We start from the raw sequence: 17,489 nt of genomic DNA on the forward strand, positions 1-17,489 counted from the left end.
GTTCAGTCGGTTAAACGCCTGACTTTGGCTCAGGTCACGATCTCGCAGTCTGTGAGTTCGAGCCCCGCTTTGAGCTCTGTGCTGACAGCTCAGAGCCTACAGCCTGCTTCAGATTCTGTGTCTCCCTCTCTCAATACTCCCCCCAGCCCGCCCACCTCATGCTCTCTCTCTCTCTCTCAAAAAAAATAAACATTAAAAAATGATAACTTTAAAAAATAATTAAAAAAAGTAAAGTGAGGGCAGGGGTAAAGAGAAAAGGTTAAATTAGGTAGTGAAAGGAGAAATACAATCAAATGTTGTGTGTATTTGGGGGTGTGGGGAGTTGATGTTAAGATACAGCTCTAGAAACATACAAAATATTAAGCAGTATTCTACAATCCAAATGCCTTGGTCAAGTTTATGTTTTATAAAGTACATTTTTTTCAATATTTGTGGCCAAATTTCAGTGCAAGAGTATTACCATTAAGTAATACTTGTAGTCTTATTTTTCCACGTAAACATCCTCTCACAACCAGACTTCATTCCAAGGATGTTCAAGAGACCTGTTGGTTCAAATATTTGTGTATCCTCTGTTCTCTGAGCACCAGGCCCACAGAAATGAAGGCACAGCTGAATTTAGATGTACCAGTCATTACTTGAAATGAAATGTGCCACTTAATTTCAACCAACCGTAGAAGGCAAAAGAGGAAGAGAGACTGGAAGATCTGCCCAAACACTAACAGTGGTTACCTCTGAGCGACGGAATAAAGGATGACATTTTCTGCCACATTACGCCCTGTACAATGGTCATTCTGTACACTGACCAAATTTTCTACAATGATCCATGTGGTTTGGTTTAAACGGGAGCACAAAAGAGTAAGTACCACCCTTTGTAGATGGGAACTTTTATTTGCTAACAGATTGGCCCAGAATTTACTGCTATGAGATTTTTTGCTTATGTACTCATGGTGGAAAATGTCTAATCACCTTTAGTTTAAAACCGGCTTTTAACACAGGCATGGCCCTCGGAAATAATCCACTGCACCATCCGCTTTTTAAAGATGCAAAAAACTAAGTCAGAGGGTTGAAATGATTTGTTTAAGATTACACAAATAGCAACAGCTTCATGACTAAAACCTAGGTGTCCTGACTTCCAGCTCAGAGCTCCTTCCATTACACCATATGTTTGAATTACACTTCTCTAAAGTCCACCAACATGGGGATTAGGGAGTGCACTTGTGATGAGCACAGGGTGATGTATGGAAGTGTTGAATCACTGCGTTGTACACCTGAAGCTAATATAACACTCTATGTTAACTAACTAGGATTAAAAATAAAAACTTAAAATAAAAGAAAGTCCACCACATTCGAGGGGCATCTGTGGTGTGTCGAGATGGTACAGGAATACAAAGATGGATAAAACCTAGTCCCTGTCCTCAGGGGAGAGAGGTTTAGAACAAAGTACAAACTGACATGTGTTCTGCTCTCATCACAGAAAACTGTAGCAGCTACTGGTGAAACGCAGCATTTGATTCTTTTCTCGAAAAGTCTACATTCGGTCAACATTCTGGTACCACTCACGGGCTGTAAATCCTCCATAATTTGGAAGGGAGGCAGTAAGGGGAAGAGGGTTATAATAAGTTAGCAAACAACCAATTATCCTTTAACTTTACTTTTTCAGAGTAACTGTGAACTTTACTTCCATCATGCATTTCTGTTGCCCTTCTCGAGTAATGCAGCCCCCATCCCTTTGGAAGGAGGAGAAATAAACTTACTTTTTTTTTTTTTTTTTTAATTTTTAGTGATTCTAAGAACCTGTGATTTAGCTCGATTTGAGAGCTACATGAAACCATCGCAGATATTCACCTCTTTCTCCTTCCCTGCCATTCAGTTTTTTTCTCTCTACTTAGACGTTTAGGGCCAGGTCTGCCATCGTCGTAGTGGCATGGCTCTGAAAACACCCGAGCTTGCTTCCAGGACCCCTACTAGTGAAGGGGCTCTGCCACACTGTGCCTCAAACGTCCAGGAGCGAGGAGTTCATCACTCCCTCCAACTCCTATTTATTCTTGCCGTCAAGACACCACTACCAACGCGGAGTCCTCCTTTCGGCTGACAGATCTGACTCCCAGAGGGGCACATTCTGCGAAAGGAACAGCTGAGAGGGACCTTGGGGAGTAAGTGAGGGTGGGAGCTCAAGGGGCGGACGAGCGAGCTCCAGATTCTCTCCAAAGACGGAATCCGGGGAGTAAAGAAATGGCCTTCCTGCGCTCAAATTAAAACACCACATCACTGAAAAACGTTAAGGGTCGCAACAGCAAAATTCGAAAACAAAACCACTCACCTGCAAAGAGGCCACCAGCAGCAGCAGCCACCTCTCCTCAGAACCGCCAAGCAGCCAGCTCCTCCTACAACTCATCACTGCCGCCGGCATCGACGCTCTTTTCTAGCTCTGGAGCCAGAAGGGGCAGGTCCTAGAGCTCTGCCTATTGGAGGGTCGAGCTGTCACTCATTTGAGGCCTCGCCCCACTCCCGGGATCAGGTCCGGGTCTTTTCCGCTTCCCAAAGCCATGGGGTAGAAGGCGAGGCTTTGATTGGCTCTCTGCGGAGACGAGCATACTCGCAGACCAGTAAAGACCTGACTTCGACGCCGAGGGGCGGGCCTGGGCCTGGGGAAGTAGAAAAAAACAAAACCGGGAGCATCGCCGCGGCGATAGAAAACCTTTGGGCTTGGGTAGCGTTTAAACCCTTGAGGTGCTGCTGGAAAGCGATTCGGGTCACAAATGAACTGTCTGCCAACGTAGAGAAGTGTCCGTGGAATCCTGGAAGTGATGAGGTGATACCTTCTTTTACTCATGGGAAATTTTCATCCTGGGGATGAAGGTGGGAGTCCTCGCAGGCGAAAAGCTCCTGCTTTCCTCAGTGGTTGTCAGACTTAAATCGTGATTAAAGCAAAAGCCTTAAAAGTGCCCGATTTATGAGCAGTAACTCATGCCCCTTCCTCTTAGTACGTTCATAGGGACTCCCTTTGGGCAATTCCCCGACACTATTTTGGTTGGGGAAGAAAAGTGATAAGAGGGATGCATGAAGAAAGCTTCTAGAACAGTTGAAGGAAGGATGGAATGGAAGGAGGAGGAGAATTATAGATTGGGAGGCCACAGTGACTGAACAGGAGAAACCCATGAAAATACCCAAAGCTCGGCACGAGGCCCTGTAAGCATCTGAGTAGCTTTGAACTACCACACAGCTTTGAAGCGAGTGTCAGAACTTTTGGGTGGACGAGAAAGATAAGGAATGATAGGTTTGCCTGACCACCTGGGAAATTGTCCTCCTTGATTTCTAGAAGCTGCCCTACCTACTGTTTAGTGTCCTCTTTTGGCTTTTTCCTATTTCATCCTCGTGACAAGTTCAGTAGGTTTGTGACCACCAGGCATAAACATAAGCCTAAATTAAACATCATTTTGAAAAGATCATCCTTCCACATTTTAAACTCTGTGACACACTATGTACTGAACTCCTTCCCACCCAAGTGTTTGTAGTTAGCTCGGCATAGCATTTCCCTGTCTTTGAATGTAACAGTTCCTCCTGGAATCTCAAAGACAAGAGCTTTACTTCTGGGAGAGCACACCTCCAAGGCCTGACGGGTCCCAGCAGGTGATAGGTCCCACCTAGCGATGGTTAGAATTCACCTTGCACGAGATTGACCAGAGTCAGGTCAGAGCAACTGGAGGAGGCAGCGTCCAGGAATGCAGCTTCTAAATCCTATACTTGTACTCACTTGTTTTTCCTCTTCTCCATGCCAGATGGGGGCAAAGTGAGGAAAAAGCTTTTCTACTACAGGGTAGCATCGAAGCTCCCTACTCCGCGCCCCCCATCCCTACTCTGGAGTCTAAAGACGACCATTCACGTGTCAGACTCTTACAGCATTTGACATTTAGAGATCCTTACTTAGGACTTAAGGGCCCCTGCTCATTGGATTTGGTTTCACTGTTGTGGATACCCATGGAGGGCTAGCTGGGCACCTAGGACATGAACAATCCCAAACATCACTTGCATTTTAGAATCTCTTTCTACAGGTGAGAAATCGGAACTTTAAAAGGTTTAACGTTCACAATTATTACAGCAGTTGGGGACAGAGCCGTGACAAGGACCCAAGGTTGCCGATTCATAATTCTGAGAAAATGTTTCCTCTTCCGCTGCTTTCCCCAAAAATAAACAATAGTTTTTTTTAATTATGATTTTAATGTTTATTTACTTTTGAGATAAAGAGAGAGAGAGACAGAAGCGTGAGTGGGGGAGGGGCAGAGAGAGAGGGATGCACAGAATCTGAAGCAGGTTCCAGGCTCTGAGCTGTCAGCACAGAGTGCAACTCAGGGCTCAAATTCACAGACTGCAAGATCATGACCTGAGCTGAAGTCGGACACTTGACCGACTGAGCCACCCGGGGGCCCCAATAGTTTTTTTTTTTTTTTTTTTAATCAAGGTTACTGATGTTAAAATTAACTTCCATTAAGGCCAATCAGGAGAAATTTAATTCTGATACAGGCAAGCAGTTTAGCTATGGAAATAGTGTCACAGTTCACTGCTTTGTTTCCAGCAACTTTGGTGTAGTCCCATTTTCATCCAAACAAATGAAAATGCAGTAAATTGGGGCGCCTGGGTGGCTGAGTTGCTTAAGCATCCGACTTTGACTCAGGTCATGATCTCAGAGTTCGTGGGTTCAAGCCCTGCATCGGGCTCTGTGCTGACAGCCCGATTCAGATTCTGAAGAGCCTGCTTCAGATTCTGTGTCTCCCCCTCTCTCTGCCCCCTCCCCTACTCGTGCACATGCGTTCTCTCTCTCTCTCAAAAATAAATAAAACATTTTAAAAAGTAAAAAAAAAAAAAAAGAAAATGCCGTAAATTATCATAGCCGTGTTGTCTCTTTGTTTTTCTCTCTGTTACGTGTGTATATTGAAAAGTCAATGTTAACACGTGGTACTTTAAGGGTTAGTAGCAGATTGTCTTATTCAGAACCTGAATAAAATACTTTTATGATAGCATACATACCTGGCCAAAAGAATTTCACAGCTGTTTATATAGCCTTTGAGGTAGGGTCGAGCTGGTCCACCGAGCATCAAAACATCATCCATTGACTTAGGCTATTCTGCCTTTTTCTTCCCTGCAGAGCCATTGGCTCCCTCCTCCCCCCGCTTCTCACCAGCAAAGTCCAGAATTAATTGACCCTATGTCCAATGTACAGGACTGTCTCCTTGTCTTCACAGTGTCAGGTCACAGCCTGATCTGGTTGTTTCCTGCTAGTATCTAGTCTCCCACCACACCCTACCTTCTTCAGAGTCAGATTAAAATCTGTCACGCACAATCTAGTATAGTCGGGTCAGGTTTGGCTCCCACCATCGCCCTGCTAAGTATAGGACCCCTCTAACTGAAACCAAACGCTGGGAATGCTCTCATGGATCAGGCACGTAGACCCACAGAGAGGACATTAAAGCCATCTGCCCCTTCATTCACAAGTGGAAACGTAGAATCCGCTTCTCGCAGAGTAGTGTGAAAAATAACAGAGGCCGTTTTGAAACAGTTTCACAATCTGTGAAGCACCTTACGTCAGCCATTTTATAGAACTGGGAACTTAGGCATGCTGCTTGACCTCAGCCTGTGTCTTTATCTGTGAAATAGGAATAAAACCTATGTGGCTAATGTGAAAATTCAATGAAAGAACACAGTGTGTACCTGGCACCTGGAAAGCATTCAGTAAGTGGTAGTTATTCTTAACAATTACGCTAATGATAAATGTCAAGTGTTCTAACTACTTAGCAGTACTCGCATTTTAAGAATTCAAGAAAATTTGGGCCTTGTGTCTTCCTTCCCTTTCCTGCTCCCAAGCAGAGACCTGACCTCCTGCAGAGGATATAGGACGAGAGTCTCCCAGTATCTCACGGCCACCCGGGGAAGCGACTGTCAGGAAGTGAATGTGGAGAGGGTGCAGACCTATGGACAAGGCCAGGAGCCCCTGTATTGGGAGGTCTGAACTATGTGAAATTTTCCCATTCTAAGTCTCAACACTGAGCATCTATGGGCAGGAAAAGAGCCAGGATGGTGTTTTTTTTTTTTTTTAATTTTCCACTCTCAGTTCTGGGCTGTGTAGGGACACCCAAAACTCAAGGACAAGGGAGGGAGGGGCCTCATCCAAAAAATTTGCCCCATCCAAATTTTTTACCTCTCTATTGAGGAAAAGGGCACATTTCTTTAAAATGCTTATTTTTCGGGGCACCTGGGTGGCTCAGTCGGTTAAGCGTCCGACTTTGGCTCAGGTCACGATCTCGCGGTCTGTGAGTTCGAGCCCCGCGTCGGGCTCTGTGCTGACAGCTCAGAGCCTGGAGCCTGTTTCAGATTCTGTGTCTCCCTCTCTCTCTGACCCTCCCCCCACCCAGGTTCTGTCTCTGTCCCAAAAATAAACAAACGTTAAAAAAATTTTTAAAAAAATGCTTATTTTTCTATGGTGATGAACAAGGTAGTCACAATTTCTGCCCAGTGGAGTTGTTTCCTAAATGCTGTATCATATTTACATATTGAAACACTATATTGAAAACTATTACATTTATTGTATAAGGTTTAGAAAAGAAAAAAATTAAAATACCCGTAATCTGGGGCGCCTGTCGGTTAAGCATCCGACTTTGGCTCAGGTCATGATCTCACGGTTCATGAGTTTGAGCCCCATGTGGGCTTTGTGTTGACAGCTTAGAGCCTGGAGCCTGTTTCAGATTCTGTGTCTCCCTCTCTTCTCTGCCCCTCCCCTGCTTGCGCTCTGTCTCTCTCCCTCTCAAAAATAAACATTAAAAAAAATTAAAATACCCATAATCCAACCACTCAGAACTTATCATTGACAATTTTTATTTCCTTCTGGTTTTCCCTATAAATCAATTATTTAAAAAAAAAAAAAACCCTGGAATCCTTAATGTATATACTATTTTACAGCAACATTTACTTAATTTATTATGAACATCTCCCCGTCATTTAAAATTCTTTTTCAGCACATAATTCTATCATGTGAATGTGCCTTCAAGAATTATGTCTCGTAATTCAACCAGTCTGCTACTTCCAGACATTGTGGGTGTTTCAGTGTCTTCAAAAGATTCAGGGATTTAAATGGACTGCTTATTTCCCCCAGTGACAGGGTGCTCTGGAAATGTCTGTTGAACCAAAGGGACTGCCTGCTGGTCTCAGTTCTTTTTTGACAGGGCTGGTAAGGTGGCCAAGAATCCTTTTCTCTGTGCCCTGGTATTGCAGGGCTGAGAGAGCAGAAGCCATTTAAGCCTAAAGCTCCCAGAGGGGTTGGCCTGTAAGTCCTGCTTGCCTCAGAGTTTCCTGAGGAAAAGGGAGTTTAGGTGACAGAAAATTGGGGGAGGGAATGGACAGGGGTCCGTTAATAGAACCTTACAAAACTCCTGGCATTTGTGTCTCCATTTTATAGATGAGGAAAGTAAGGCTCCGAGAATTTGTTTGAACCTGCGTAGCTAGTTAAGAGAACCAGAGCTTGACTCCTAGGCATGGTTCTAAAATTTTGACTCTTCCCACCATGCTGTCCACTGCTCCTAAAAGCTGATGGGTGGAACTTCATTTTTTTTTTCCTGTGAGAAATTTGTTGTCAATCTTCTAGGATATATATTTATATCTATTCCGTAAAAAAAAAAAAAAAAAACAAAACAAAACACCTCCTGACTTTCCAAGAATTCCTTCTGTCTATGGGTTTCCTGAATTGGCTCACTGTTTGCCAAAAAGAACGTATCTTCAGTTTTTGGTGAACAATCAGATGATGTAGCTTTTTTCCCCCTGTGTTGCTTATTTTCTTATAGAAGTGTCCTTACTATATACATTGGAAGGTGAGAGTCGTAAAAGGAAGTTCTTATAAATCCTGCAGCAATTTAACAACATTATACACAGTTCCCTTAGCTTTTGGGATTTATAAAGTATACCTGTGTATATGTGTGTGTGTGTGTGTGTGTGTGTATGTATATGTATAATATGAAATGTGACTTAAAATATATATATAAAATATGAAGCACGTATATAGCAATGAGCCTATTTTTCTGGTTTGGCTCATAAATGGTTTCTGAAGGAAATTCTAAAAAAGGTTTTCCAGAATTATTTAGAGCCATGAAGCATTTTGAAATAGGTGTTTAACATCCCAATATGGTACTTTGAAGCCAGTAACATGTTATCTGGAGGTGTAGTTTCTAGAATGTGTTGCTAAAGTTTCTTTATATGATCTAATCAAAATCAGTTTTAATCAAGGGTACATGTTTTAAAATACCCTTTTTCCATCCTTCCACCACACACACACACACACACACACACACACACACACACACTACCAATACCCTAACCCAAGCTACCATTACCTCCTGCCTGGATTTTCTCAGTAGACTCCTAACCAAATTTTCCTGAATCCACTCTTGCTCTCTTTTAGGCAGCCAAGGTGATATTGGTAGAGTATCTTTGGAGTCATATCACAACTAATCTCCCAGCCCCTCTAGCTTCAAACACTGCAATGGTTTCCCATTATTCCTAATATTGGCCTTCCTTCTTCCTCTCCATAGCCACTAAGACTTTGTGCATGCATTTTCCCTCCCTAGAATGCTGTTTTCTCCCCAGTTAAAGTATAGAACAATATTTCAAATTTCCTAATTCCCAGGCTGAATCTCTAATGCAGGTATATTACTGGGGACTAATAATTATCCAACAGGAAGAAAATATGACTTGGAGGTTCAAAAGAAGTGTAAGAGTGTGGGCTCTGGAAGCAGTCTGCCTGATTCTGTCCTGTGCTAACCATGTGAACTTGGACAACCTGTTTAGCATCCTTGCCTTATTTAAAGGTACCTATCTTATAAAGTTGTATTATTTAAATAAGTTAACATATGGAAGGAGGTCAATAAATTTTAGCTTTAAAAAGTCTCCAGGGTAGATTAAGGGCCCAATATTATTTCTTATGTATAGAATAAAATCAACCTTGTTGATATTCTCTTTTCTTCTAGAGAAAAACTGATACAGTAGGCAACTGGGAGGCCCTCTTAGGGCAGGAGAAGGCTGGTCCTAGCAGATAAGGTTTCAGGGGCTGCACTACGTAGGGTAAGACATGTGATTACTTAGTGAAAACAAGTGCCAGGACACAGATGCTAGCGTGTTGAGAAGAAAATGAAGCCTAGGGGTTTAAAAAATACAGAGAGGAAAACACTAAAGAAATCTAAAATAGTATTAAAAAATCACAACAGCAAACAAAAGACAATCTATTTACAAATGAAATTATCATACGCTTCTAAACCAAGCCTTATTATGTAAAGTATCTTTTCCTTGCGTAATAAACATTTTTGAAGCTACCTGAGGTCCCAGAATTTTTTAACAGAATGTTCTCTGGTGGCTTTCAGGGCTGTCATTTCTGTAGCTCCTTCTAAGTTCTGTTTTGTAAGCTACTTTACTTACATGTCTGTGACTCCAACATGAGTGAGACTAAGCTCTTTATGTTCCCCATTTGAATCTTCACTACATACATGTAGAAGATTGCTTGGTTGGCTTCGTTTATCGTGAGTTTTCAAGTACAGAGTAACGAGAATAAGCAATTTGTTACCAGTCTTGCGACCATCAGCCAGTCCCAACAACTGAGCATTGGTCTTTTATGCCAGTTGAGTATCCTAGTCTCTGACATTATCTCTCAGGGGGATGTCAGATAAGAGAACTAGGTAGATCACCTGTGTGGTAAGCACAGAATGGAAAAGTTAGCAAAAAAAAAAAGGTTGCTCTGTAAACTAGGTATGGTGTATAAGGTGAGTAATGGCAAAGGCACCAATGCTGATGATTCTTGACGTGCTGAATGACGTGTTGAAACTCAGATTGTTGTGATCCATGATTACTCCGTGACAGCTGAAGCAGAGAACCTGCAATGCCACATGACCTACATTTCTTCACCTTTGGAACTTTAAGCAAGTATGTAAAGGCCAGGCATCTGTATCTTGCTAACACTTCCCTTGTGTTGAAAAGTATTTTTAAGACCAATAGGAAAAAGAAACCTATGTTCTCAGCTCCAAATCAAATCATATTAGGCAAAATATTAACAACAGACCAACTTTTAACAAAATGTTGTGGAAAAAGTTACATTTTTTATCTCCAGAAAAGGGTAAATTCAGCAAATATGTATATAACTCCTTATATTTTCAGGTATATAATATATAAATATATAATATGTATTCCTCTTTGCTTAAACTCCCATATTTTCTTATGCTTTATGGAGTCTCCACCTTCTCTAACAATGGAGAAAAAAGAAGAACAAAAAAGGAAAAGAAAAAATGAAAAAAAACAAACCCCAGTAACATCTTCAGAAATGCATAGGATCTGGTCTCAACCAGCAAATCAAACCCAAAAGTAACCAATCATTCATTGAATGTCTCCTCATGTTTAAGAAATTGTGTTAGGTTTTGAACAAAGTGAGTTAACAGTACATTTAGTGCCTACCTGGAACCGTGCTGGGAGCGAGAGATATAAAAATATAAGTGAAACATTTTCCTTGCCCCTAAGGAGTATGGTCTAAAAGGAAAGAGACCAACTCATGAATTGTTCATTACGGCCCAACAAATATAAGTGCAAGTGTAATTATTGAGATGTTTTGATGGAAGTATTAAGTATGTAGGGAGGGGGGAGGCTCTGGGGGTGCAAAGAAGTTGACAGCTATCCTGAGTCCCTTGCAGTGTGTAATCATTCCTCAGCTTTTCTTGTCTTTCATGACCTTGGTATTTTCGAAGAGTACAGATTATTTTGTCAGATGTCTCTCAGTTTGAGTTCACCTGATATTTTCTCATGATTAAACTGAGGTTATGCACATTAGGTGAGAATACCACGAAATACCGTGTTCTCCTTCCTGCATCATATCACAGAGTTCATGATACTGATGTGTCTCATCATTGGTGGTATAAACCTTCATCACTTGGTTAAGGTGGCTTCTGCCAGGTTTTTCCACTTAAAACTACTGAATTCTGCTTTGTGATTAATAAATATCTTGGGGCAGATATTTTGAAATGATGCAAACTTTATTTCTCCACAAACTTGACCCACTAATTTTACCATCTGGTGATGGAGTTTGTCCGCAGGCATTATTATTGTGGTATTTCCTGATAATTTTATATTTTCCTCTTTCCTTTTACATGTATTTGTTCAAATTCTACCAAAGGAAAAGCTGTCGCATCTCCCCCAGTTACTGATTTAATTAATTTTTAAAAAGTTTTTAATGTTTATTTTTGAGAGACAGAGAGAGGCAGAGCTTGAGTGGGGGAGGGGCAGACAGAGAGGGAGACATAGTATGTGAAGCAGGCTCCAGGCTCTGAGCTGTCAGCACAGAGCCCGACGCGGGGCTCAAGCTCACGAACTGCGAGATCATGACCTGAGCCGAAGTCGGACACTTACCTGACTGAGCCACCCAGGCGCCCCTAATTAATTATTTTTATCTGTATGGACTCGTGGGTATCTATTATATTTATGGATTAGATCGAACACTGTGATTATTTATTTTGCTGCTCAAATTTTTCCAGCTTTGGCACTTAAGAGCTAATTCAGGTTGGTCCCTAGTTCTGTTTTATTTTGGACCATGTTCTTACTTTCTGGCACTGCAACATATTCCAGGTTCATCTTACGTGTGATGTGCCCTGGCCCTGGAATCAACTGTTTCCCAAGGAAGAAACAGAGTGTAACAGTTGTGTTAGAGGCGTGTTTGGAAACCAAGATCTGAGCGAAAGATGTGAAATTGACTAAAATTTCTGACAATTTCAAGTTGATGAGAATTTGGACTAATTAGAATTCATATGCTTATGAGAATTAGTACCATCAGTGTGGAAAACAATTTAGCATTAGCTAGTAAAGTTGTAGGTAGGTACATTCCATGCACCAGTAATTCCAGTGGAAAAACTCTTGCCTATGTGCGACAGGAGTTAGCGCAGCTTTGTTCAGAAAAGCACAAAACTGAAATGACCCAAATGCCCATCAGTAGGAGAAAAGATGAGTAAAATGTGGTATATTCATAAAATGGAATACTCTAAAGCGGTGGAAATGAGCTACAACTACACACGTCAGCAGGAATAAATCTCAGACACATAATATTGCACAAAAATGAACATGAAGTATGATTCCCTCCACTTTAAGTCCATCAACATGCAAAATAAAACAGTGTGGATATTTGTAGGGATGCATAAATGATAAGATGGTAAAACTAGAAAGAAAAGGGAATGATAAATACAAAATCCAGGATAGTGGATTACAGGTAGGGGGTGGGATGCAGTAAGCTTAAGAGATAATGGTAGTATATTTCTTAAACAGAAAGGTGGGTAAATGGACTATAGGCAACCGTTTGTGTGTGTGTGTGTGTGTGTGTGTGTGTGTGTGTGTGTGTGTGTGTGTTGTATAATGTAGTGAGGGGAAATTGGAGTTAGGGAAAGAAGAAAAAAGAAGAGAGGAAGCAAAGAAGGGATGGAAAGAGACCGGGAAAGATGAAGAAAAGGAAAGAAAAACAAAAAAGCATTCCCGTAATGGTGTCTTAAGATCTAGTTGGTGGTAGTTCAAATTCTGACACCAACTGTCTGTCTGGCTTTGGATGAATCACCACACTTCTCCGAGCCTCAGTTTCCATACCAGTTAAACGGGAAAAATGTACTTTGTCCTGCAAACTTTCCCGTGTTATTGTGAGGATAAAATGAAATGTTTGTAACTGTAGAATAGTACTTGGAAAAAGTAATGAAGTGTTCTAAAATATGAAAGAAAAAGAAAATTCATACCTCAAATGATCTTGCTTCCTAATGCCAGAAGTTTAGTATACCTTACGTACAAGTTCATATTCAAGGGCTCTGGGTTTGCGAGCTGCCGACTCCTTGCTCAACCAACGTGAGGAGGAAAGCAGATACTGTGCATATGCCTTTCAAGAAGGTTGGTTTGCTCCGCCAAAATTCATAGCAGGGCAGTATAATCTGAGGTCTCAGGCTGCACAACTTACGAGCGGTGGTCCCTGGGGAAGGGCAGTGTCGGTGTGCTGCCTGGTGCTCAGAGGAGATCACACGTGTGAAGGGGCTTTTCTGAAAGAACACAATAGTGAGCGCTTTCAGGGCAGGGCTCCCGGGCCTTGCCATCTGCCAGGCTCTGGGCTTCGTCCTCTTCATGATCTCCTTTCATTCTCACAACAGCCCCGTGACACACGTCATATTATCCCCATTTTACAGATGAGAATATAGGGCCCCAGAGAATTGAAGTAAATGACCCAGGTCACCAAGTGAGTGACAGGAGCAGAGGTCCTCCTCATGGCTGTCTGCAGCCATAGCCCCTACTCCGCATCTACCCCAAATGTCTTTTGACGGACTGAAATCTCCTCACAGGTCTTAACGGCTCACAGGTATCGTCTGTAGGCTGATAGAGCTCCTTGTCACCAGCCAACTTCACACTTAAGTCAAGATATTGGCACACTTAAGTCAATATATATATATGTATTAAATATATATATATAAATATATATTTAATATATATATAACATATACTATTATACTATATTATATGTGTGTGTAGATATATATATATATATGTATATATGTATATATATACATATATATATATATACTAAATGGCTTGAATTATTTGTGCCAGAAAGGATCTTCCTACTGTAGTAGAATGGCCCCAAAGGGGAAATAAACAACAGGAGACATCACCAACCATATCTAGATTAGAGACTCAGCCCCTATGCTTAAATTTTCTCTTTGTCCCTCTTCTTTGCTTAGAATAATCATCTTTGCTGCATTTTGACTGCACTCCAAATAGGCTGATTTTTCGGCCTCTGCCTTCTTCTGTAGCTATTGGCTCTTGATCTTTTGCTTTTTAAGTCATATGTTCTATTAATAAAATTCATTAATGGATCACTTTATAGATATTCAAGTATTTAGCTGTCTTTGAATTTCTGAAATAAGACCTATTTTGGCACAGCGTATTTTATAAATATGCCATTAGAATCAATTGTTATATATTTTATTCATATTTTTTTTTTGAGAGACTAGTCTACAGTTTTGAATGATTCTTGGGAAGGATTTTTGTCCTGGGTTATTCTATCCTTATAAGATGAGTTGGGAAAATTCCTTCTTTTCTGATACTTTGGAATAATGTGACTGTCACAGATAATACCTGGACTCTGAATGTTTGGTAGAGTGCTCTCCGTAAATCATCCTAGCTTGGGGACTTTTTAGAGGGTAGACATTTTACCTGCTTTTTTTTTTTTTATTTATTTATTTTTATTGCTTTATTTTAATTTTATTTTTTTTTATTTTTTATTTTTTTATTTATATATGAAATTTATTGTCAAATTGGTTTCCATACAACACCCAGTGCTCATCCCAAAAGGTGCCCTCCTCAATACCCATCACCCACCCTCTCGTCCCTCCCACCCCCCATCAACCCTTAGTTTGTTCTCAGTTCTCAACAGTCTCTTATGCTTTGGCTCTCTCCCACTCTAACCTCTTTTTTTTTTTTTTTTCCTTCCCCTCCCCCATGGGTTCCTGTAAAGTTTCTCAGGATCCACATAAGAGTGAAACCATATGGTATCTGTCTTTCTCTGTATGGCTTATTTCACTTAGCATCACACTCTCCAGTTCCATCCACGTTGCTACAAAAGGCCATATTTCATTTTTTCTCATTGCCACGTAGTATTCCATTGTGTATATAAACCACAATTTCTTTATCCATTCATCAGTTGATGGACATTTAGGCTCTTTCCATAATTTGGCTGTTGTTGAGAGTGCTGCTATGAACATTGGGGTACAAGTGCCCCTATGCATCAGTACTCCTGTGTCCCTTGGATAAATTCCTAGCAGTGCTATTGCTGGGTCATAGGGTAGGTCTATTTTTAATTTTCTGAGGAACCTCCACACTGCTTTCCAGAGCGGCTGCACCAATTTGCATTCCCACCAACAGTGCAAGAGGGTTCCCGTTTCTCCACATCCTCTCCAGCATCTATAGTCTCCTGATTTGTTCATTTTGGCCACTCTGACTGGCGTGAGGTGATACCTGAGTGTGGTTTTGATTTGTATTTCCCTGATAAGGAGCGATGCTGAACATCTTTTCATGTGCCTGTTGGCCATCCGGATGTCTTCTTTAGAGAAGTGTCTATTCATGTTTTCTGCCCGTTTCTTCACTGGGTTATTTGCTTTTCGGGTGTGGAGTTTGGTGAGCTCTTTATAGATTTTGGATACTAGCCCTTTGTCCGATATGTCATTTGCAAATATCTTTTCCCATTCCGTTGGTTGCCTTTTAGTTTTGTTGGTTGTTTCCTTTGCTGTGCAGAAGCTTTTTATCTTCATAAGGTCCCAGTAATTCACTTTTGCTTTTAATTCCCTTGCCTTTGGCGATGTGTCGAGTAAGAGATTGCTACGGCTGAGGTCAGAGAGGTCTTTTCCTGCTTTCTCCTCTAAGGTTTTGATGGTTTCCTGTCTCACATTCAGGTCCTTTATCCATTTTGAGTTTATTTTTGTGAATGGTGTGAGAAAGTGGTCTAGTTTCAACCTTCTGCATGTTGCTGTCCAGTTCTCCCAGCACCATTTGTTAAAGAGACTGTCTTTTTTCCATTGGATGTTCTTTCCTGCTTTGTCAAAGATGAGTTGGCCATACGTTTGTGGGTCTAGTTCTGGGGTTTCTATTCTATTCCATTGGTCTATGTGTCTGTTTTTGTGCCAATACCATGCTGTCTTGATGATGACAGCTTTGTAGTAGAGGCTAAAGTCTGGGATTGTGATGCTTCCTGCTTTGGTCTTCTTCTTCAAAATTACTTTGGCTATTCAGGGCCTTTTGTGGTTCCATATGAATTTTAGGATTGCTTGTTCTAGTTTCGAGAAGAATGCTGGTGCAATTTTGATTGGGATTGCATTGAATGTGTAGATAGCTTTGGGTAGTATTGACATTTTGACAATATTTATTCTTCCAATCCATGAGCAGGGAATGTCTTTCCATTTCTTTAAATCTTCTTCAATTACCTTCATAAGCTTTCTATAGTTTTCAGCATACAGATCCTTTACATCTGTGGTTAGATTTATTCCTAGGTATTTTATGCTTCTTGGTGCAATTGTGAATGGGATCAGTTTCTTTACTTGTCTTTCTGTTGCTTCATTGTTAGTGTATAAGAATGCAACTGATTTCTGTACATTGATTTTGTATCCTGCAACTTTGCTGAATTCATGTATCAGTTCTAGCAGACTTTTGGTGGAGTCTATCGGATTTTCCATGTATAATGTCATGTCATCTGCAAAAAGCGAAAGCTTGACTTCATCTTTGCCAATTTTGATGCCTTTGATTTCCTTTTGTTGTCTGATTGCTGATGCTAGAACTTCCAGCATTATGTTAAACAACAGCGGTGAGAGTGGGCATCCCTGTCGTGTTCCTGATCTCAGGGAAAAAGCTCTCAGTTTTTCCCCGTTGAGGATGATGTTAGCTGTGGGCTTTTCATAAATGGCTTTTATGATCTTTAAGTATGTTCCTTCTATCCCGACTTTCTCAAGGGTTTTTATTAAGAAAGGGTGCTGGATTTTGTCAAAGGCCTTTTCTGCATCGATTGACAGGATCATATGGTTTTTCTCTTTTTTTTTGTTAATGTGATGTATCACGTTGATTGATTTGCGAATGTTGAACCAGCCCTGCATCCCAGGAATGAATCCCACTTGATCATGGTGAATAATTCTTTTTATATGCCGTTGAATTCGATTTGCTAGTATCTTATTGAGAATTTTTGCATCCATATTCATCAGGGATATTGGCCTGTAGTTCTCTTTTTTTACTGGGTCTCTGTCTGGTTTAGGAATCAAAGTAATACTGGCTTCATAGAATGAGTCTGGAAGTTTTCCTTCCCTTTCTATTTCTTGGAATAGCTTGAGAAGGATAGGTATTATCTCTGCTTTAAACGTCTGGTAGAACTCCCCTGGGAAGCCATCTGGTCCTGGACTCTTATTTTTTGGGAGATTTTTGATAACCGATTCAATTTCTTCGCTGGTTATGGGTCTGTTCAAGCTTTCTATTTCCTCCTGATTGAGTTTTGGAAGAGTGTGGGTGTTCAGGAATTTGTCCATTTCTTTCAGGTTGTCCAATTTGTTGGCATATAATTTTTCATAGTATTCCCTGATAATTGTTTGTATCTCTGAGGGATTGGTTGTAATAATTCCATTTTCATTCATGATTTTATCTATTTGGGTCATCTCCCGTTTCTTTTTGAGAAGCCTGGCTAGAGGTTTGTCAATTTTGTTTATTTTTTCAAAAAACCAACTCTTGGTTTCGTTGATCTGCTCTACCATTTTTTTAGATTCTATATTGTTTATTTCTGCTCTGATCTTTATTATTTCTCTTCTTCTGCTGGGTTTAGGCTGCCTTTGCTGTTCTGCTTCTGTTTCCTTTAGGTGTGCTGTTAGATTTTGTATTTGGGATTTTTCTTGTTTCTTGAGATAGGCCTGGATTGCGATGTATTT

General features: G+C 40.9%; 1 protein-coding gene and 1 long non-coding RNA gene across 4 annotated transcripts in view; one reads left to right on the forward strand and one right to left on the reverse strand.

Moving 5' to 3' along the window:
- BPGM (bisphosphoglycerate mutase) overlaps positions 1-5,330 on the reverse strand; it is a 30,856-nt gene extending 25,526 nt beyond the window's left edge. The window contains exons 1-2 of one of the 2 annotated variants that reach the window (XM_025929624.2): positions 5,026-5,327; positions 2,321-2,645 (exon numbers count right to left, since the gene is read on the reverse strand). The gene's annotated coding sequence lies outside the window, so the exon portion shown is untranslated. Of the gene's footprint in view, positions 1-2,320; positions 2,646-5,025 lie in introns of both variants that reach the window. The other variant, XM_086689681.1, reaches the window with a different exon arrangement.
- The window catches only part of LOC112866935 (uncharacterized), a 75,422-nt gene continuing 60,594 nt past the window's right edge, over positions 2,662-17,489 (forward strand). For both annotated transcript variants that reach the window (XR_015244862.1, XR_015244861.1), the window contains exon 1: positions 2,662-2,812. This is a non-coding gene — a long non-coding RNA (uncharacterized LOC112866935). The remainder of the gene's footprint in view (positions 2,813-17,489) is intronic.

The sequence above is a fragment of the Puma concolor genome, chromosome A2 (genome assembly GCF_028749965.1).
Source record: "Puma concolor isolate L17-30 chromosome A2, mPumCon1.1.hap2, whole genome shotgun sequence".
Classification (NCBI taxonomy): Eukaryota; Metazoa; Chordata; class Mammalia; order Carnivora; family Felidae; genus Puma; species Puma concolor.